Source organism: Sceloporus undulatus, chromosome 10 (assembly GCF_019175285.1).
Source record: "Sceloporus undulatus isolate JIND9_A2432 ecotype Alabama chromosome 10, SceUnd_v1.1, whole genome shotgun sequence".
NCBI lineage: Eukaryota > Metazoa > Chordata > Lepidosauria > Squamata > Phrynosomatidae > Sceloporus > Sceloporus undulatus.
The window spans coordinates 16,396,599-16,417,540 of NC_056531.1; the positions used below are offsets into that span (position 1 = coordinate 16,396,599).

The 20,942-nt window shown below is 49.3% G+C and overlaps 1 pseudogene; it reads left to right on the forward strand.

The window, feature by feature from the left end:
• LOC121916621 overlaps nt 1-7,356 on the forward strand; it is a 29,214-nt pseudogene extending 21,858 nt beyond the window's left edge.
• The last annotated feature ends 13,586 nt before the right edge of the window (nt 7,357-20,942 follow it).

Here is a 20,942-nt window from a genome sequence, read left to right on the forward strand (position 1 = left end):
CGAAGTGACCCCGAAGTACACTGGACCTTGAACTGCAATCCAGGCCATGTGCTGTGGGGGGCAGCTCGTCCCTTCTTGCAGAATGGTGCCGGTGGTGGAGCTGTGTGTGAGGCAGGAATTGCCTGAATGTCTGCTATGAGCGGTAGAGACCTCAGCAGCACCGACCACCTGCCTAACATGAGGTCAGAAATGGCTAGCAACCACCACCTTCAGTCTGGCTTCACTTGAAGGAGTCGGTGGACTCTTTCACATTTTTCATTTCATTCGACTCACCTTCCATTTCACGCTGTCCAACCATTTTCCTCAGATTTCCAGAGGAAGATGGACTTCCTGCAAACCTGACCATTCCCGTGAGCGCCTTGTGGTGTTTTTCCCTTCAGGCAAGCAACAAGATCAAGAAGCTGCAAGGGGTGAAAAGTTGAGATTGACCTCTTCCGGGTCCAGGCACCATACGCTGGGCTACAGTATGACCCCAGTACGTACGCTGCGTATCCGACCGTAGCACACGGAGCAAAAACGCCAGCCAGGTTCCTCTGCACCATTAGCGTCCGACTTTATTGAAATCTCTGAGCTGGTTTTAGATAGGGCCAATGTCCAACACCGTAGGAACATTTTCATGGTGGAAGCCGTCTGTGCGGGCAGTAGTGTGCAGTACCTCCTGGAAAGCCTTCAAACTACCAGATCTTGCCTTTCCGGCGCAGCATTGAAATGCAGTCGCCACCGGACCTGCTATTCCTCGTTACTCTCTCATCAATTTTGGTGCAACCCGTACACAGACAATGGACAGGCACTGTGAGCGCAACGTCTAAACTTGCTTCGGATAGCAAATACGCGCCAATTCAATGAGCTGGCCGAAAATGTCGAGGTTGGGAGCCGCAGTCACACATGTGTTGCAGTGTTGGACTGGAAACTTGTCTATGTGGTCGGGTCAACCACCTGCAGAGTACCGTGTGGCGAGGGGTGCGGTGGAATTCTGCTATCGCTATGAACCATACACTTGAACCAGTGGCTACGGATCAAGCCATGCAGAGAGCCGGATCAGTTCCAGCTCAACGTTTTGCATGGCATGGTCTATGCCACAGGGGGAAGGAACCGCTCTGGCAGCTTGCCTCTTTGGGGAAAATAATTGCCCCAAAACCAATGGTGGAGCTATGTTGCTCTCTCAAACGCAGGACGTTGGGGCCACGCAGGGGCCACTCTGGGAGGCAAGCTGTATATCTCGGTGGGGCTATGGGATCTCAGTGGAAGACAAAAAAGGCATTACTTTTCTTGATCCCGCTGTTGACCACTGGGAGTTCACACACCCCCCATGAATGAACCCCGCGTCCTCCACGCCATGGGGTCACTGAGCATAACAGAATATATGACCTTGCTTGGAAGGCCGCATGGATCACGTTGGGAACCATGCTTTGCTGTTCTTGGCGGTGGAGTATATGTCCCTGCAAACCAACCCGTGGACGACAGTGAGCCCCCATGCGGGCTGGGATGGGGCAGTCTGATGAAAGCTGGCTGTTGCTTGTTAGAGAACACGATCTACATTGTTGGAGGTACAATTGGCACCTGAACAATGTCACTAGGCATCGTTAGGTCTTATACCCACTGAGGAAGAGGATGGAGAGGGACCTGCTTTCCCCGAATCGTTTGCTGGATCACTTGTGTGCCCAGTCATTCTCCCCAAGACTATGCCCGAGGTGACCCCTGGCGATTCCCATGGCCTTCTGACATTAGCGCATGCCATTGATGCTGCACATTACATGTCTGCCTTGTTTTGCAAAAATAAAAGTATACGTCAGTCGGCTCGGCCAGGGAACCGCTGTCATTTACCTTTTGTCTGTGTTCCACCCAGTGTGTTTTCCATCTCCTGGGATCTGAAATGTTATAAAGAAGACTTGGCTTGAGGACAGGAGGCTGATAAGGCAGGCGTGGGGCTGTCTCCACAGCTTCTCTCCCCTAGCTGTTGTCCCTGTCTTGCGGATGTTAACATCGTTCTTCGGCTAGTCAGGGTTTTTTTTTTTAATAATTCTAATGCAAGGTTAACTGTTCACCTGAAGCATTATCATGTCGTCATGTGTTATTGGACAATTAAAGAAAACTAAAACACCATCCCGGAACACTTAAGAAGGCCCTGAGCTTTCCAAACGCAATAATCATAAAGTAGCGTGGAGGATGGTGCGGTAGCGGAGAAAGACACTGACGGAAATGAAAAACATATCTGAAGTCATTGGAGATGTAAATTTGTTTTTGTTTTCTTGAAAGCACAAGATCCTGCACAGCTGTTTTTTGTTTCTTTGTTTTGTTTCTGAAACTCTTACATCTTTAAACATAGGTAGACAGAGCTTTGATGAGCATCTGTTACTGAACGCACTGAAGAGCCGAACCCCGTCGCCTGCTGTTTCGGTCTGAACAAAGTCCAGGGTATTTTGGTGACATGAACTGGTAGCTAGCCATGCAGGAAGTATAGCCAGTCGCCAGCCCTGCTTTCCAACGCATTCCCATCTCAGGAGTTAAACTCTGGCTTTTGGATTCATTAGCCAATGGCAAACCATTGGTTCATGGCAGCGGCCTTCCTTTTTCTTTCTTTAAACGAAACTGATTATCTAGAGCGCTTCCTTAATTGCCAAAAACGAACTTTCAGTGGAACGTAGTTAAAAACCGCTTTCACCAGAAGGACTCATATTGTCTAACGCTTAGCCACTTCGAAGATGTGCTGGCTGCCTCACTCAAGTACAGTAGATTTAGGTCAGCAGACTGGAAGCAGGAAAGGGGTTCTCATCCGAGAGGTGCCAGGAACTGTTTTACCGTACGAAAAAAGAACCGACCCCTCTCCTCTGTCCACCTTGTTCCTTAAGTTAATTGGTAAAAAATTAAATGTTATTTCTTCCAGTAGGGGAAGGGCATAACCGCTTTTTCCAGTACTTATGTTATTTCAGGTGAAAAATTTTGCTCTCATTTGGAATGTTATTTTCCAGAGTCAATCATTACAAATAACCTTTCAGGTTGTGTATGAGTTACCATCGGGCTCTGCTGCAAGTTACCTTGGCCCCTTGATGCCCGCCTGGGCCAGTCAGCTGTTTTTCTGGAATGACTCACATCCTCAGTTGTGTAAGGGGCTGAAAGACAGGCCAAAATAAAGCTGTTTGAGTCACTTTGGAGGCATGCGTTTAAATACTGCATGCGTCACTAAGAGCCGGAAGCCATGAAAAAGCCACACTCCAATCCTAAGGATCGTTAAGAGTGCCCTCAAGATGCGTTTGTTGTGTCATTTCAAAACAGCATACTCCCACGTGGACCCAAAGCCGCTTTATTTTGGCCTGTCTGTTCAGCGCGGGCGAAGTTTATTCACTGTTACTTCCGTTTCCCTGCTGGCTGCAAATCACTGCACTTCTTTGAAACTCATGGCGTCCTTTTCTTTGCAGGTTTTGGAATTCAGCCACACAAGCTCTCAAGGAAGGAAATAGAAACAAAAAAATGAATTGCAGTGTTCTGCAAGCAGGCGGGATTCACGCTTAAGCTTACCTGTCTCACTGCGTCAGGATTGTTCTGTGTTGCCAAGTACAAACTGTGGTGCTTTTCCCGAATGTAAAATTAAAGCAGATGTTTCCACGCATATCGGCCCGTGACAGCGTTCCTTCTTATTTCCACGAGATTCGTTGTCGCACTTCACACTTGTTTCACATAGGAAATGCCATTTGTGGCGCTTGCGTGTGGACGTGCTGCGGTGCATTATATGAAATGAAGCATACTCAGCAAGGCATGTTCTCGAATCATAGAGTTGGAAGAGACCGCAAGGGCCATCCAGTCCAACCCCTGCCATGCGAAATCCGACCCAAACATCCCGACACCTTGCCATTTCAGCCCTCCCTTTGAGACCTCCAGGATGGGGAGAATCCCATCTACACTCTTTAGAAAGTGTGTTCCATTCGAACGCCCTTACTCCCCTCAGGAAAGTTCCTCCTAATGTTGAGGGGGAATCTCTTTCCTGGAGCTTGCAATCCATTGTTCCAGGTCCTGTTCTTCTGGAGCAGCAGAAGGAAAAACAAGCTTGCTCCCTCCTCAATAGACATCCTTTCAACTATTTACACAAGGCTATCATATCCCTTCTTCACTTATTTCTCCAGCTCTAACAACCCAGCTCCTAAGTGTTCCTCGTAGGGCTTGGTTTCTAACCCTTCACCATTTTAGTCGCCCTCCTTTGGACCACATGGCTCCAGTTCTCATGTCCTTTTTGACTTGGTGGCGCCCCCCAGAACTGGACACAATATTCTAGGTGGGGGCCTGACCAAGCAGAATACAGCGGGCACTCTCTTACTTCTTGATCTAGACATATATTTATTGATGCGGCATGAATCGCATTGGCCTGTTAGCTGTCAATCACACGTTGACTCCATGTTCAACTTGTGGTTTCTCTTTGCGACTCCTCTGATCCCTTTCAATGTGTTTCATTCAGCCAGGTGTCACCCATCCCTTATCTTGTTGCATTTCATTTTTTGCCCTACGTGAGTACCTTACATTTCTCCCTGTTGAATTTCATTTTTGTTAGCTTTGGCCAGTTTTCTTCTAGTCTATTCAGGCATTTTGAATCTTGATCCTGTCCTCTGGGGTATTAGGTATCCCCTAATTGGCTCATCTGCAAATTGATAAGTATGCTCCCAATTCTGTCATCCAGGTCATTGATAAAAGATTTGATAGCACTGGGCCCAGGACAGAGCCCTGTGCGGACCCCCTGGTCATTCCCTCCAGGCTGAAAAAGGAGCCATTTGTTGAGCACCCTTTGGGTTCGTACGGTCAACCGTTAAGATCCATGTAACCGTTCCTTCGTTCTAGCCCACATTTTCAAGCTTGTTTGGCAAGGAATTGTCCATGGAACAACCTGTTCAAAAGGTTAGTGAAATCAAGATATACTATATCCACAGATCCCTTCATCTACCAACCTGTAATTTATCAAAGAAAGAGATTAGGTTTGTCTTGGCCATGATTGTTTCTCTGAAAACCCAGTGTTGACTTTTGTGGATTCTGTGCCATTGCTTTCTAGTGTTCCCAGACCTCTGTTTAATGATCTGCCTCCAGAATCTTTCCTGGTATTGGATGTCAACTAACTGGACAATAATTGTTGGGCTCCTCTTTTTTCCCCTTTTGAAGATGGGGCCAATGTTTGCCCTCCTCCAGTCTGCTGGGATCTTCCTGTTTGCGGAGTTTTCAAAGATTATCTGCCAATGGCTCCGATATTACATTTTTTTGCCCGTTCTTTTAATACCTTGTGGAGTTCATCTGTCCGGAGGGACTTAACTTCATTTAGATTAATAGGTGTTTCCTCTTACTACTTCTTACTTCTCTGTACTGAAATGCCCCTATCCTTGTCCTCTGCCTCCATTATCCTCAGGTTGAGCTCCCTTTCCTTTCTGAGAAGACAGAGGCAAAGAGGTGTGATGTAATTCTGCCTTTTCTCTGTCCCTCGTTAACATTTTTGCCAATCTTCGACGCAGTGGCCCTATCGTTTACTGTTCTCCTTTTGCTGCGGACTATCCAAAAAAGCCCTTCCTTTTATTGTTCTAACCGCTTTTAGCAAGCCTTGAGTTATTCTGGCTTTAGGCTTTTTGACTTTACCCCCACAAACGCCTGCCTATTTCTATGAATTCCTTTGTTGTTTGATTTCCCCTTTTTCAGTTCTTATACATGTTCTGTTTCAATTTACTCGGTTGAAAGTTCCTTAGTCCTTCATCCGGTTTCTTGATACAACCTCCCGTTTTCTTTCTCACTGGAACTGCTTGAAATTGCTGCCTTCCGTATCTTCTTTGCGAAATTCCCAATCCGTCCTGAACTCCTTTCTCTTGTAGTATTATGGACCATGGAATCGCCTCAATACTTCTCTAAGTTTAATAAATCGCTCTACTAAAGTCTAGGATTGCGTGTCTGACTAGCCTGGTTCTCCTATTTTTTTCCACTGTATTACAAATCCAGGAGAACAGGGTCACTTTTCACCTAATGATCCCACCACTTGCCACCCCATTAACCAAGTCATCCTTGTTGGTTAGGGATCAGACTAAAATAGCTGCCCCCCCCTTGTTGCCTCTTCACCTTTGGACCATGACATCGTATTCCAGGCAAGTGAGGAATTTTGCCTAGACCTGAGGATTTTGCTTTGAGTTGACTTCCAGCAAAGCTCTCAGCGATAGTGTGAAGTAGGCCCATCACTACTTAATTCTCCTTTCTGACTGTGTGTTTCATCTGTTCTAGAACGATATCATCCAATTCCTCAGTCTGACTTGGGGGTCTGTAGTAGACTCCCACGTAACCTCCTGTTGTTTCTCTCACCTTTGATTCTATCCAGATGCTCTCTACTGGCTTCCCATGATTGATGTTCTGGATCTCTTCACTGGTTGTAACTATCTCTGGACATATAGTGCTATTCCTCCTCCTTTCCTGTTGGCCTGTTTCTCTTAAAACGGTTTACCCCTGATTTCCACATTCCAATCATGAGACTCATCCCACCAGAGATTCAGTGAGGCCAGGTTATATCATATTGCTGTTGTACTAGGAGAGTTCGAGTTCATCTTGCTATTCCCCTGCTTTGTGCATTAGTGTAGAGGCATTTAAGACCATTTGTTCTCTTATGCTGCCTGTCCTTTTTCTCCCACTGGTTGGGTCCTTGCACTGTTTGTCTTGTTCCCTCTCCTGTCATTTCAGTTTGACTATTTTCTTCTTCGTGGGTCTCTGCGGAAATCATACAAATGGTTTTACTGTTGCCCTGCACAGTGCTATTCGGAACCTCTGAATCACTGGGCAATTTAACTCTGCCAACATCAAGTAACTTTTTTGGCGGTAATCCGCCCCCACCCGTTATTAAGGCCCCGGGCCTTCCCTCTCTTTCCCCAGTCCTTTTTTTTTGCCGGCTAGCTGCTTGAAAGGACTTTCACCTCGCTCTTGCTTGTTACGGAATCACTTTCACAAGACTCGGACTGTTTTGACCGCTCTTTTTTCCCGCCCCGGGGTACCTTCGGACTCCCTCGGCTCGTTTGACTTCGCTTTGACTCTCCCTTACCGGACGATTTGGAAGGATGCTGCACCCTTCAAAAAATGTGATGTCTGCGGGGGCAACGGTGCCCTGTCCAGACTCTCACTCCCTGTCTGTTGTGCCCTGGAAAGGACCACGATGCCAGAGCCGGCCTCCTTTGTAATCTCTGTCCTCCAAGCCAGGAAGACCAGGAGTCCCGGCCGACTTCAGTCTATTGCCCTGGGAAAAAGTCCGGGATGGTCGTCCCTGCTCGTCGTAGGCCTACCTACGGCTGCACCACCTGCGTCTTCGTCCCGGGACAGCGTTTAAAGTGTGGTCTCTGTCCCGGCCGGGACAAGGTCTAATACACCTCTTGATGTGAAATGGGTAAAAGAACCAGTTTATGTAAAAGACGAACACTCCAAGAGCCCCAGAAAGAAATCGGGGATCTGAGGTTCGAGCCACAAGGAGAGATAAGGGAGTAAGCCATAACTGGGGGGATCGCAGCTCTGGGAGAGCGTTTGTGTGTAGAGGCGGGTCGGATCGATTCGACCCGTTCCTCACAAGGCGTCGTTGAAGGCATCTCGACATGCTCCAAGTTGCCCGAAGGACGGATGCATTCTTCCTGGGGAATGCGGCAACCTGGATAGGCCTAAGCAAGCCACGGCCACTCCAAGGGAGCGCTCTTTGCCCTTACACGACTTGCGGACAAACCTTCTTCCCCCCGAGGACAAGACGGGTGATGCCGACATTCTTCTAAGAAGAGGAAGTCATAAGGAGGTGACCGAGGCAGCTCCGCCAGAAAGTCCACGCCCCAAGGACCATCTGGGTCAGAGCGCCTGGCCAAGGTCAAAGGAGCGTACTTCCCACAAGGCACGCTCCCCCGTCCAAAAGGCCTCGCGATGTTCCCATCGCGCCCGGGATGACTTCTGCCTCTGCACATGCCGTCCACTGTGCTGACCACACCGCTCTGCCGTCACAAGGACCTTTTCTGCCACCATCACTGAGCCAAACTCCCCTCAGAGGGACCATTCCCCTCTCTGCCTTCACTCGGACGCGGAGGAAGCTGACCCTGGTTTCTGGACATGGATTGAGTCACCGGAGCCAGACCACTGACATGTCTTTGATACCGAGACCAGAGTGTACTACATGTCAGTTCGCCCGAAGGAGACGGCCTTCAGGGCATTCACAGCTTAACCTGCGCCGCGGTTCCCCAGGGAGATAAACCACCATCTTCCCATGCTTGGCTTCGACTTCGGTACTCGCCGCCGCTTCTGAACTCTGATCCTCGGTCCAGATCGCACTCTCTCGAGCCAGAGCGCGGCATCCCCCTGACGTCCGACTTGACTCCGACCCGGATCCCTTGCCTCCATCGCGGGGGGAACTTCAGACGGAGAAGAAGAAAGACCCATTCGAACCCGAACTCCTCGCCCCACAGGGGCCTGCATTCATCCGCGGTCTCATCTCGACTGATGATGTCCGCTCCTTCAGCGAGCACATCATAAGATGTGCCGAACCTGGACATCGAGCTCTCCCTCCTTAGGAGGAGGCTCGCCGATTCATGTGGAGCGCCGATTCATCGGTTGGTCCACACACCCTGCATCCCGATGTTGCCTTCTCTGCAAATCCATCGTTCAGAGGGTCATGGGATGCCCCGGGCTTCGGCTCGCCCGTCCTCCAGGAAGGTCGAGATGTTATATCGAATCTCCCCTCCGGGCTGTCCGTGGTGGGCCGACCATCACACGCAAAACTCGGTGATTGTGGAGGGTGCACAGCCAGACCTTTGTGCCGAAGCAGAGCGGACGTCCCCGGCAGATCCGAGAGGCCAAGAAGCTAAGATCGATGGCCTCGCTAAGAAGGCCTCTCATCAGCTGCCCTCACCGTAATGCATAAACTTACAACGCCTTATGGGGGCTTTACATTTCAGGCCTTGATGGAGGGGGATTCGCCCATATCCCTGACGTCCCAGATGAGGGTCCAACGTCGCTTGGTGGAGATCCGCGATGAGGGCCCACTCGATCGGGAGCTGGGCTCATCACGCCTCAGGAACGTCGCCGCCGCATGGGTCGCGGCATGGCAGCATCGCTGGATCTGCGCCGACATGCCTGGCTGAGGGGTCTGCCCTCACCGCCAACGTTCAAATAGGCAATTGAGGACATGCCCTGGACGGTTTACCGGCTTCTTTACGCCGACATGACGAGCGTCTGAACCGCAAGTTCAGAATAAAGCCTGCCGCCAAAACGCAACGCGGACTGTCGTCGACCCCCATCTCGCCCTTCAAGAAAAGGCCACCGTCCTTGGCCACCGCACGGTCAGTCCAGAGTTACCTTCCTCCGGACCGGAACAGCCTCGCAGCAGGGCTCACAGAGGCGGCCGTTACCCCTCGCAGTCTTCTCCTCCTCTGGCCGTCGTAATTTTTTATTTTTTTTTTTGTCCGCGGTTTTATTTCTGCCAAGTCCCGCTGGCAGGGACACCGACACCAGGGAAGGAAGAGAGCCTGAAGGGACGCAGCGACTCGTTTCCCATTCGCCCTTATTCTTTTTGGGACATCCTGAAGGCCCTTGTAATACCTGGGCCTCAATACATCGGACTCGGGTCGTTCTCAACACGTCCGTAGGGGTATGCTCTCAGTTCAAGCGCTCCTCCACCGGAGCCTTTATGTCCACTGTCCCTCGGACACCCTTCTCGACGGAAGTGCACGCTCTACTGGGAAAAAACGGGGCAATCTCCCCTTTACGCCTGCCCAATGTTCTAAGGCCTTTTTCTCCAGGTACCTCACGGTTACCGCGGCGGACGGTGGCTCAGCAGCCCATCCTTGACTTGAGTACAATTGAACTTGTTCCTGACTACCGTCGCTTCGAATGTTAACCTTGGCTTCCATTCTTACCTCTTCTCCGTCAGGCTGCCCTGTGTGGGGGGTTTGCACCCGTGACCTGAAGGACGCTACTTCCACATCTGGATCCGGGAGTTCATCGGGAGATTCTCGCCTGCGCTGTGGGCTCCGCCTCGTACACTAAACGTCCTCCCCTTCGGCCCGCACTGCACCGAGAGTCTTCACGAAGTGCTGGCACCGGTGGTGGTGTACCCCTAAAAAGTCTTCATGGTTTCTGACGGACGACCGCTGTTCGCTTGCCCAATCCCAGAGGAACGAATGCAGGAGGCACTCTCATTCGCCTTACACTTTTAGGACTCCCCGGTCTGTCATCACCGGATAAACGTCCCACTTACACCGTCCAGACAGGCAAGTTCTCGGGGGGCCCTCCTCAACTCCGACACATGCTCGCCTTTCTCCCTCCAGGACCGTTTCCAGGCACTGACGACATCGATCACGCCTGCATATTCACAGCAGGGTGCGGGCCAGGGATGTCCACGTTGCCCTGGGGCCACATGGATCGACGTTTCTGTCACACCGTGGTCACGATCACTTCGACCTCTACCAGGTCCTGCGTTCCTCTCGGCCCTTCTCCCGAGGAAGACCTCCGTCCAAGGGCCACACTGGTACCAAGACCTGTTGCCGCTTCCCTAAGATGGTGTTTGGGCTGCCCGCAACGTGTTGCTTCGGAATCCCTTCATCAGCCTCAGCCCCAACTGACTCGACAAAACAGATGCATCCTGGAGGGATGGTGCGCCCACCTGCTCGGACCAGTGTCAAGGACAGGTCGGTCTGCCCAAGACACGCTCTCCACAGCAACGCTCTGGAAAAATGCTGGCAAGTAGAGTAGAAAGGCATGAGGGCATTCGAATCCGTTGTCACAGACACCTGTGGTCCTCCCTGAGGCGGACACACCACCGTGATGTACTACATCAACAAACAAGGATGGCACCAAGTCCAGGACCCTGCTCACCCTCAACTCTCCGCATCTTGGACTGGTGCATCCAGAGACGCGTCCCCTCCAGGCGGTTCATCTCCCCGGGGAGGACACACGATGCTGGCGATCGCCTCAGCATATCCCCTTGGTGTGCCACGAGTGGAGGCCTCCATCCCCAAGACGGTCAGGACCTCTTCAACTGGTTAGGGAATCCCCCGGATCGACCTCTTGCAACCAGGTGGAACAGCCACTTGTCCCCAGTTTGCTCTCCAGGAAGCGGAATGGACGGAACCCTCGGAGACGCGTTCGCCTTCCTTGGACGGGGGAGCTCCTCTACGCCTTCCCTCAGTCCCTTCTCATCAGTGTGGTGTCCAGATGACAACGGACCGGTCGCACGCGATCTGATCACGCTGTGTGGCCAAGACAGCCCTGGTCGCATCCTTCGCCACCTCTCAAGAGATGCTTACTCAGCCTCGTCCTCGCCCGGATCTGCTGATTGCTCCGGACGGACGGATTCTCCATCTGGACATGAGAGTCTACCGCTGGTGGCCTGGAGGATACGCCCCTGAACCGCCCTGCCAGAGGAGGTGGGACCTGTTGATCCGGCTGCAAGGAAGCCTTCCCCCAGCGGTCCTATACCCTAAAATGGAGGAGATTTAGCCTCTCCTGATCAACCGGCTATCTCCCGCTCAGGTGTCCACTCCGGCTGTGCTGGACGTTTGATGCGCTTTTGGATGAGGGGGCTGTGCCTCGCATCCATTAAGTGTCTATTTGTCCTGCCATTTGTGCCTAAGTACACAAATTCGGGGGGAGAGAGCTTACTTTTTCAGGGATCATTTAGGTTGAAAGGGTTCCTTAAGGGATGTGCAAACCTGTATCTACTTGTTGGTACAGCGCCGGCTTGGAGCCTGGAGGGCCGTGCTCTGTCTGCATCCAATTCCAAGCCCTTTGAACGACTGGCCACAGCGGACTTGAGACTATTGACTTGGAAAACGCTTTCTGTGGCAATACCTCTGTCCGCAGGTGCTGGGCGAACTCTGCGCCTGGGAGGACCAGCCCTTCCTGAGGTTCCACAAGGCCAACGGTTGTCCTCCGGACAGCCTATTTTCTTCTAAGGTCATGTCTGCTTTCCCCATATGCAAGGGACTTGTGTTACCGACCCCTCAGCTTCCAATCCGAATCTCGGATGCGGAGCGGAGCCTGCACTTCTGAAGTCAGGAGAGCGCGGCGTTTTACTGGACAGAACTGCTGCCTACAGTCGGTTCTGAGGGACTTTTCCATTGCTAATGGAACAGAGGAAGCTGTTGGCCTGTGTCTTCACAGAGGTTTCCAAATGGGTGGCCGGTTGGGTGGTCTGGCACCCCTCACCTCTGCTATGAAATATTGGGCAAACCTTCTCCCTGGCAGGGTTCGTCCCCTTCTACCAAGGCAAATGTCCGCTCCTCTGCCATCCTGTCGAGGATTCCCCTGGAGGATGTCTGCAAGGCTTGCCTGTCTGGGTCCCAACCTCTGACCTTTTATTAAGCACTATCGCGTTGGACACCAGACCATCCGCGACGCAGCCTTCGGAGGGCTGTGTTGGTTTCAGGCGTTGCACTGATTTTCACTACTGATTCCTTGTGTTCAGCCTTATGTACATATGTCACTGTTTACATTCTGTGAAGTTGGTTTGCACATTTGCACGACCTCTTGTTACCCCTCTAGGTTTAGCAAGCATGAACAAAAAGACTGACTCTTTTTTCTGTTCAAGCGTGTTTATGTTGCAAATACATATACCTTGGTTCACCATAGCTTTGGTTCAAGGACACCCCTCCGCCGCCTCACTAAAGGCTGTCAGTCTAAAACCCATTTGTATGATTCGCATGAGACCACGAAGAAAGCAGAAGGGACAGGTTGCCTTACTGTAACATTATTTCTTCGGTTGTCATCTGCGACTACCTTACAAATCCCACCAGTCCGTTCCCCTCAGTGTCCTGCTCTCATTGGCTCTCTTTCCATCGCCTGGCTTGGCGGGAGAAAAATTGCGGGGAACGGGGGAAAAGAGCGGGGGAAGTGGGGGCCTTATAACGGGTGGCGGAGTTAACGCCAAAAGTTTCAATATGTTGCAGAAGTAAACTTGCCCAGTTGCTTCAGTAGTTCCGAGCAGACTGCGCAGGCCGCAGTGAACCCCATTTTGTATGTTTCGCCATATGACCACTCGAAGAAGAAATACTGTTTACAGGTACAGCAAACCTGTCCCTTCTCCAGCCTTTTTGCCTTCCAAATTACTGTCTCTCTCCCCCCCCTAATTCAGTTTTTTAAAGCCCTTCCGATCAAATTCTTTAGATATGGGCCCAAAAATGTTTTGCCCACTGGTATGTGAGATGCAACCGATCCCTTGCCAGAAGTCCCTCCTCTTGGAACCGCAGGCCCATGTTTGCATAGGGCTGCTTTTGCTTGTATGTAATGGCTTTCAGTCAAAGCTTTATGACATGGATAAAGTGTGATGGGGTGATCCCAAAATGGAGGCAGGCCAACTAGGCTTTCAAAGAGGCACCATTCTGATGCCTGCTTCTGTGGCTTAGAGATAGGTTCTAGAATAGGTTGTGTTATTATATGCTCAATACAAGGGAGAATGGAAGTACATGTTTTATCTTAGTACCACCCATGTAGCCAACCTTCCAATGAATGCTAATGATGCCTACACAGATCTAAAGGCATCCAGTCGGTAGTGGCCCACAAATGTGGACAGTTTAAAGACCACGTTTTCACCCTAGATACCTGCCGACCGGTGCATTTCATGCGCTATGGCGGCCAAGCTTGATGGCACTGTGGACTGAATGACAACGTCCCCAGCAGTGGAGCCCCAGATTAATGAGTGGCATAGCGCAATTGTAGGCTCTAATCCATTTTGTCAGTGTCGCTGTTGACACTTCCTTCCCCACTGATATGCTCCGAACTAGACCAAACATGCCACATGAAACTCTTGAAGTCGCTTCGAACGGCTAATGGAGACTTTCAGTGCCCTGCATATGTCAAGCATATGCCACCTTCTCCAAGTTGCTTTGTGGGATCGGGCCCAACAAACGATGGCAATGCAATCTCCTGCACTTGTGGAAAGTGAACTGAACTTAGGTAAAAAACGTTCAAGGAAGGCGCAGTGGCCATTCTGAATAAAATCTTGCCAGAACAGGGTCAGTCAAGATTTATTCAGAGAAGCCAAAGGCAAGCTCTGAAAACAAATTTTGCCAAGAAAAGCCCCAGGGAGGTTCGCCTTAGGGTCACCATAAGTTGGAATGCCTTGAAGGCACACAACAACAGGATGGTAATGCGAGATCTTGAGCACCTTTGAGGACAACTAAAGAAAGACGTTGTCAGCATGGGCTTCCTAGACTTTAGGAAAGGTCATGCTGCCAAATTCTTTCTTTAGTTTATCTCAAATGTCTACAAAGATCTCTCCCATACTGATCCTACAGACAACACGGCTGTATCTTTGAATTTATCACCTAGTATGATGTATCTGGGATCATCTGATATCGCTGGATTCTGTCTATAACTACTCTGCTGCCTTCCCTGTTATGTGTGTAACACCAACTATCTCAATCTTGATTATATCCCCCCGATCAGACCACCGCCACTGGCTTGTGATTCTTTTTATACAGTATTGCCAAAATCGGACACCATATCTCTCCGCTCTACTGCCAAGATCCTGGTCCATGCCCTTAGTGAATTCACGCCTTGATTACGTAAACATCCTTCTGGCAGGGGCTACTCTCTCTCACCTCCGTCCTTTAATTTCTGTCCAGCATTCACGCTTGCACGCATATACATCCAACACCGCTGTTGACCACATCTCTACTGTTTGGCATCCCTCACTGGCTCCACCATTCCCTTTCCCCAAATTCAGTAATAAGCTCCTGCTGTCGACTTCAAGCCTCCATGGACTGGACATTCCGTAATTATAGAAATTATTTCTCCTAACCTCAAACTAGGGCCCCTCTGTTTTGGTAGTCAAGGTCTGCTGTCCCAGCCCGGATTTCCTCGCCCAATTCTCGGAATTCGACCACTTTCACTCGCTTTTGCCTGCCACTCACTTCCATTTCCCCAACGAGCCAAGAACCATCACTTCCTTACCAGCTTCCAAATGGAGTGAAGACCACCTGTTCAGAGAAGCCTTCCCAGGATTGCATAATTGCTCACTTGCTATTTGATGTTCTTTTGTTGTCTGTTTTATTCAATCATTTCTTGTATTTTGCTTAGTATTTTATATGTTTATCCTACTATAGAGGCCCCTTCCACCAACACTCCCTCCTCCTTTTGGTCGTTGTCTTTTAGATTGTAAGGCCCGAGGGCAGGGAAACCGTCAATTATTAAAAAGATGTATGGACAGCACTGTGTAAATTTACAGCACTTGATAAAATAAAGGTTAATAATGATAACAATAATTAATAATAATAATAATAACTACTCGCGGCAGACAGGGCAAACCTCTAAGAATGGGAGCGAAGGCTCTCATGGCCGGCCATCCATAGTTTTTTGTGGGCTTCGTGCTACTTGTGGCATGTTCTAGAAGAGTTATTCCTTGTGTTTGCTGGTATTGTGGTTGGCACCAGAGATCGCTGGGAATGGAAGAGAGTGGGATTCTATCTATATAATATATATATATATATACTGTATATAATGTGTGACTCTAGGTTAGGCGAAGTGATTACATGTTAAGCTGTGTGTATTGTTCTATTGTTGTTAAAGTTCTTGCACTTAGAGCAAAAAATGAAATGCCACAGATATTGGTGGGGGGCATCTAGTTTAAGGAGACTTCTAGTGTTGAAAGGGATTTGGGAGTCCAAGTGCCACAAGTTGAACCTCCAGTCAACAGTGTGATGTGGCAGCGAAAAAGGCCATGCAATTCTAGGCTGCATCCAATAGTAAGATATCGCCTAAATTTTGGGGGAATATTAATTAGGCTAACAACACCCAATATGGGCTCTTACAAGTACCCTTTCGGATCGATCCCAGCCTGTTACCAGTGTGCCCAGAGAATTCAGGAACTGAACAAAGGCAAAGTCTTGAATTTCATTCTAGTTTAGATGCCCAGGGGGACACACTCACACACATACATTCCACTCATGCAAGTACTCAGGCTAATCTAAGAACAGAAAGGGAGGAAAAATGGAAAGGAACACAAGGCCCTTCTAATTGGATACTTGCTGGGATGGTTTCCTCAGACTCAAGGTAGATGCAGCAACATTATGAAGGGGCAATGGGGGAGGAAAGGGGTGTATGGATCTATGCCAGGCGAAGCAGGACGACGAGTGTCAGGAAAAAGGAAAAAAAAAATGGAACTTTAATAGGTGCTTAGTCATAGTCAGTGGAGGCTGTTGTCCTACATCAAAGCAAAACCAATTCCACACATCACTTGATCCATAGGGCATCCCTCTGCCATTGCGAAAACCGATTGTTCGCCCGGATATGTGGGAAATATCTCACAGTCATTAAATCTGTCTCATGGTGTGTGAAGGAATCGCCTTTATGCAAATACTACGCTGAGACTGATGCCATAATGGTCTCTCTGCCTTTTCCGATCATGGCAGACAAGGGGCAGCTACCATACTGACCTTTCATAGGGTCATAAGGAAGGGGGGGGGACTACTTCACCCTATTAGATGCCGGACTTGCTTAGAGGCCTCTATGATCAAGGAGTGATGCAGGGAAAAGGGCCACCTGCTTACCTCCACAGATGCATTTTGGGGTAGGGATTTGGGGGTATTTTCTCAAATTCAGACTTTATTAACAACTCGAAGTATAGTGTCTAGATCAAGGGAAGTATATAGTCCCACTGTATTCTGCTCTGCTCAGGCCCCACCTGGAATATTGTGTCCCGTTTGGACACACATTCAAAACAAGACATTGAGCATAACACTGGAGCCGTGTATCCAACGGAGGGAGACTAAACTGGTGACGTGGGTTCTGGAAACCCTGAAGTCCTATGAGGAAAGACCTTAGGGAAAGCTGGGATGTGTTTAGCGGAAGAAGCGAAGGTTTATTAAGAAGTGGTGGATATGATGCCTTGTTTAAATATTTGACAGGGATGTTCATATTGAGGCGGGCGCAAGCTTGTTTTCTGCTGCTTAGAGACACAGGACCCAGTGAGCAATGGATTCTGTTCGCTACTGGGACACAGATTCCAGTCAAACATTTGGAGGATCTCTCCTGAGAGTAATGGCTGCTTGACAGTGGAACACACTTCCCTCAGAGATTATGGTGGAGTCTCACCTTGGAGGGTCTTTAAGCAGAGGCTTGATGGCCATCTTGTCCAATGGGGATGTTTTGATTGAGAGTTCTGCATGGCGAAGAGGGGGTTGGATTGGAACACGCCCCTTCTTGGGCATTCTCTTCCAAGTTCCAATTCTATGATTCTGTTGTTGAAATGGCAAGGCCTTCCAAGAAGCTCCAAGGGTTTGACCCAAGTCAGTTGTCTACAGGGCACCAGCAAGATAAAAGTCCCAAACATTACTGCAGACAATAATCCCCAGTTTGAGACAGCTTTCACTGCCCTGGCTCTTCGCTAGGGAATCCTGGGAGTGTAGTTTATTTTGGCCTCAGAGATCTCCTGACGAAAATGCTAATTGTTCTCAACAAACTACAGTTCCCATGATTCCCTAGCATTAAGCCAGGGCAGTAGTTGAAATGAAATGAAAGCGCGGGGTCTCCAAATGGATCTTTTCTTCCAGTGCGTTTTTTGGGCCATGATGAGTCGAAAGAGGAGGAAAGAAACGGATTCACACAAAGAAGCGAGGGGCGATAGGGCGCATGCAGATCCTTTCCCTATAACGCTACTCTTAATTGCGCATGCTGCAAAAGGCGTCAGGCCTTGTCCTCCCTCCGCAAATCGGCATTGCCTACGCTCTTTAGCCGCAGAAAAGGCGCGAATGCGCAGCCTCCTTCTCCCCATTTGTGAGCATGCGCAGTAGTTAGAGTAAATCAAAGTGGATAGGGGCGGAACTTGTGCGGAGGAGGAGGGGGAATAGTGCCTCTCCTCAGTGTTTCTCTAGTTTTATGCCCTTTGCCGAATGCGCAGTGCAGAAAGAAGAGGTGAGGAGCGGATGCGGACGGGGAAAGATGGCGTCCTGTCGAAAAAACTCGGAAATTCAGGCGAGAAGATCGCGCTCCCAACCAGAAGCAGGCCGAGGAGACGGCGTCCTTCGAGGAGGCATGAAGGACCTGAGCCTTGACGCGGGCCCCAACGGTGAGGAGCGCCAACGGAGCCCTGCGCATCCACTCCGTTCCCTTCGAGACAGAGGAGCCCCGGGATGGGGAAGGGAGCCGCGGGGAAAGGGAAGGCTGATGGCAACGGCAAGAACGGCCCCTCCCTCCGTGTTGGAGGGAGATGGCCTCTCTAGGATCCTTCAGGTCCTCCCGCGCAAATTCTATGGTCAGTCGCCACTGAAAAAGCCCTAGAGAGCAAACTCCACCGGCCATTCGTAGCTCCTCCAGCGCAGTTTCTATACTCACGGATTGATTAGTATCTATTTCTCTCGCTTTTTTATTACTGATGACTATCTTTAATTATTCTCGAATTTGTGGAATATGCCCCCTAGGAATGTCTGGTCCTCAGCGCAAATCTATGGTTAACTACAAGCCTGCTATGAAAGGCCTAGAGTTCCTAGCTGAGGACACCATACTAGACATCGTAGCTCCTCCAGTGCAACTCTGTGGCCATTGTCTGTTGGACATTGCCCACAGAGTTGCCCTGGAGGGACCCAGAGAGTCCTGAGAGAGGATCCTCTCAGGTTCAAAACAGGGTGCTTTTGTTATTTGCATTTTCTATATTTTGGGGGGTCTTGTGCCCCGACTTGCGAATACGGGAATGGAAATGTTTCATTATCTGCACATGTTAACATTCGATAACATCCGCAGACAACAACTTAAATGACATTAGGTTAATGCAGTCACGCAATGCCTGGGACACTTCCCTGAAACTCATTGCCCCCCAACAACAAGCTGCGGACTCGTTTTAGTGACCTCAGAAAGGATGCCAGGCCGGGGTTCAAGCCTGGCATTTTGAATCACAGCTTGTGGTTTGTTCGACGAACGAATGACCAGATGAGCGGCTGCAGTGCCTGGCATTGAACCACTGCGCCAACAGGAGTTGTTGGTTACTGGTTCCCCAATGGGCTCCTTAGGGTTGTGTGGTCACCCCCATCATTGGACCTCCTGCTTTCATTTCACACCCCAACAATCCTTAGGAATGCTTCTCTTGTATTAGTATTAGTAATAATACTAATAATAATAATAATTACAGTTTATTTGTATCTGCCTCCAAAAGATCAAAGCAACGACCCAATATCAACACATGCAATTTAAAACCCAATAAGCATACAATAACTGCCCCGTTTCCTTGGTTCCCAAAACCCGCCCTAGCCTTCCCACCACAATAAGATACAATAAGGGTTATTAATAAGTGTTTAAAGATTAGTAACAAGCGGTGGCAGAGGCAGCGGGGGTGCTAAAAAATGAGTTAAATGCTTTACAATGGGATTGTTGGAATGGGACGGCTTGCAGGATGGAAGAGCTACGTCTTGATGTTATTCCTCAGTCGTCGTTCCATGGACCTACTGAATCCATGCTACTAGCTGAGCCTCAGGCTCATATGAAGTCGGAACTTTTCATTGTTGGGCATCTATATGTTTTGGGTGTTTGTGTGTTTTCAGGCTCTTGGGTGAGGTTCTAGAAGTGTTTATTCTTGGGTTTGCGATCATGGCCCGAAGAAAGATTAGGAATGAGGAATGGCAGCCAGACAGAACTAGAAAAAAGTCCTGTAGAGAGGAAAGATATCCAGGGGCTTAAAGTTCGATGACCGTTCAACCAACCGAACAATACACAGTATGGACCTGGAAATCACTCCTCCCAACCCAGGTGTCCACACAGTATTAACTATAACAACACACACACACACACCACTCTCTCTATGCCATCCATTCTCTGGACGATGCCAAGCCACCGTGCTGACTACAAGTCAGGGAAAAAAAAAACCTCTTCTAGAAACATGCCACAGAGACAGAAAAACCCATTTAAAACCCCCTATAGTCAGGCTAATAGCTGTGACATAATACCACTAGTGAAATTGAGAGAGAGACAAAGAGCGTGCCTTAATGACAATATCATCCAACCACCTACATGTCTTTACATAGAAGATTGATGAAAAACCGTTGATATTTAAAAATTCAACTTTTAAAAAGTTGAAATTTAATTTCCAAACAATTCTTGGCCTTCTTCCTTTATCCTCCCGCTGAGCTTTGACCCCCCTCCCAACCTCTCTTAAGCATCAAAACATTCTCTTAAAGCAGTGGTCCCAACTGTGCTCTTTAAGCAATTTGGACTTCATTTCCCAGAATCCCAGGCTGATGGCCAACCTGGCTGAGGCTTCTGGGGGCTGAAACGAAAAAACTAAAAAATTTGAACTGCAATCATGTCATGGAATCCCTGGAATTGCTGACGCAATGAAACACATAAGAAAGTGAAATGGAAAGAAAAATGACGAAAGTGAATTTGACCTGACCGCTTTTGGAAAATGAAACTTGCTGGCCTGAAACAACGACACGTGAACTGACAAGCATGGTAGATAAAACCTCTTGACAATTGAAAACGAATGAACTTCTTTCTCTCTGGGAATGCAACCCTTGTCCTGTGAAAAATGGCTGCTAATTCCAAACTTCTCTTGGACGGGCACAGTTTGGGGGACTGCTTGTCTTCAAGGGAAGCAGGTGACTGCCACAGCCTGTTTTGCCAAACGGTAGGTGTTTGAGGAAACAGTGGTCTCAGCCCCCTTTTGGCGGTTTCTGTCATCTGGCTGGCGCTCCGCACCCTTTAGGGACGCCACAGTGGTTGTTTGTCATCTTTTTGGGTTCTCATGACGGGGATCCTTGCTAATCCTAAAGAGAATGAAAGGCATCCAGTTTTACTTCTCTCTTTTCTTCAGCTTTTATGGGAGACGAGAGAGACGAAAGGGCGCGTTAGTTCAGTAAATTTTAGTGGGGTGGGGAGGAGGGGGTGACCAGTCGCTTCTCAGTGTCCGGTCCCTCCTAGGGTTGGTTGTCACCCCCCTCCATTGACCTCCTTCCCACCTCACGCCATACAGAATCCTTAGTCTTCCCCACTTTTGC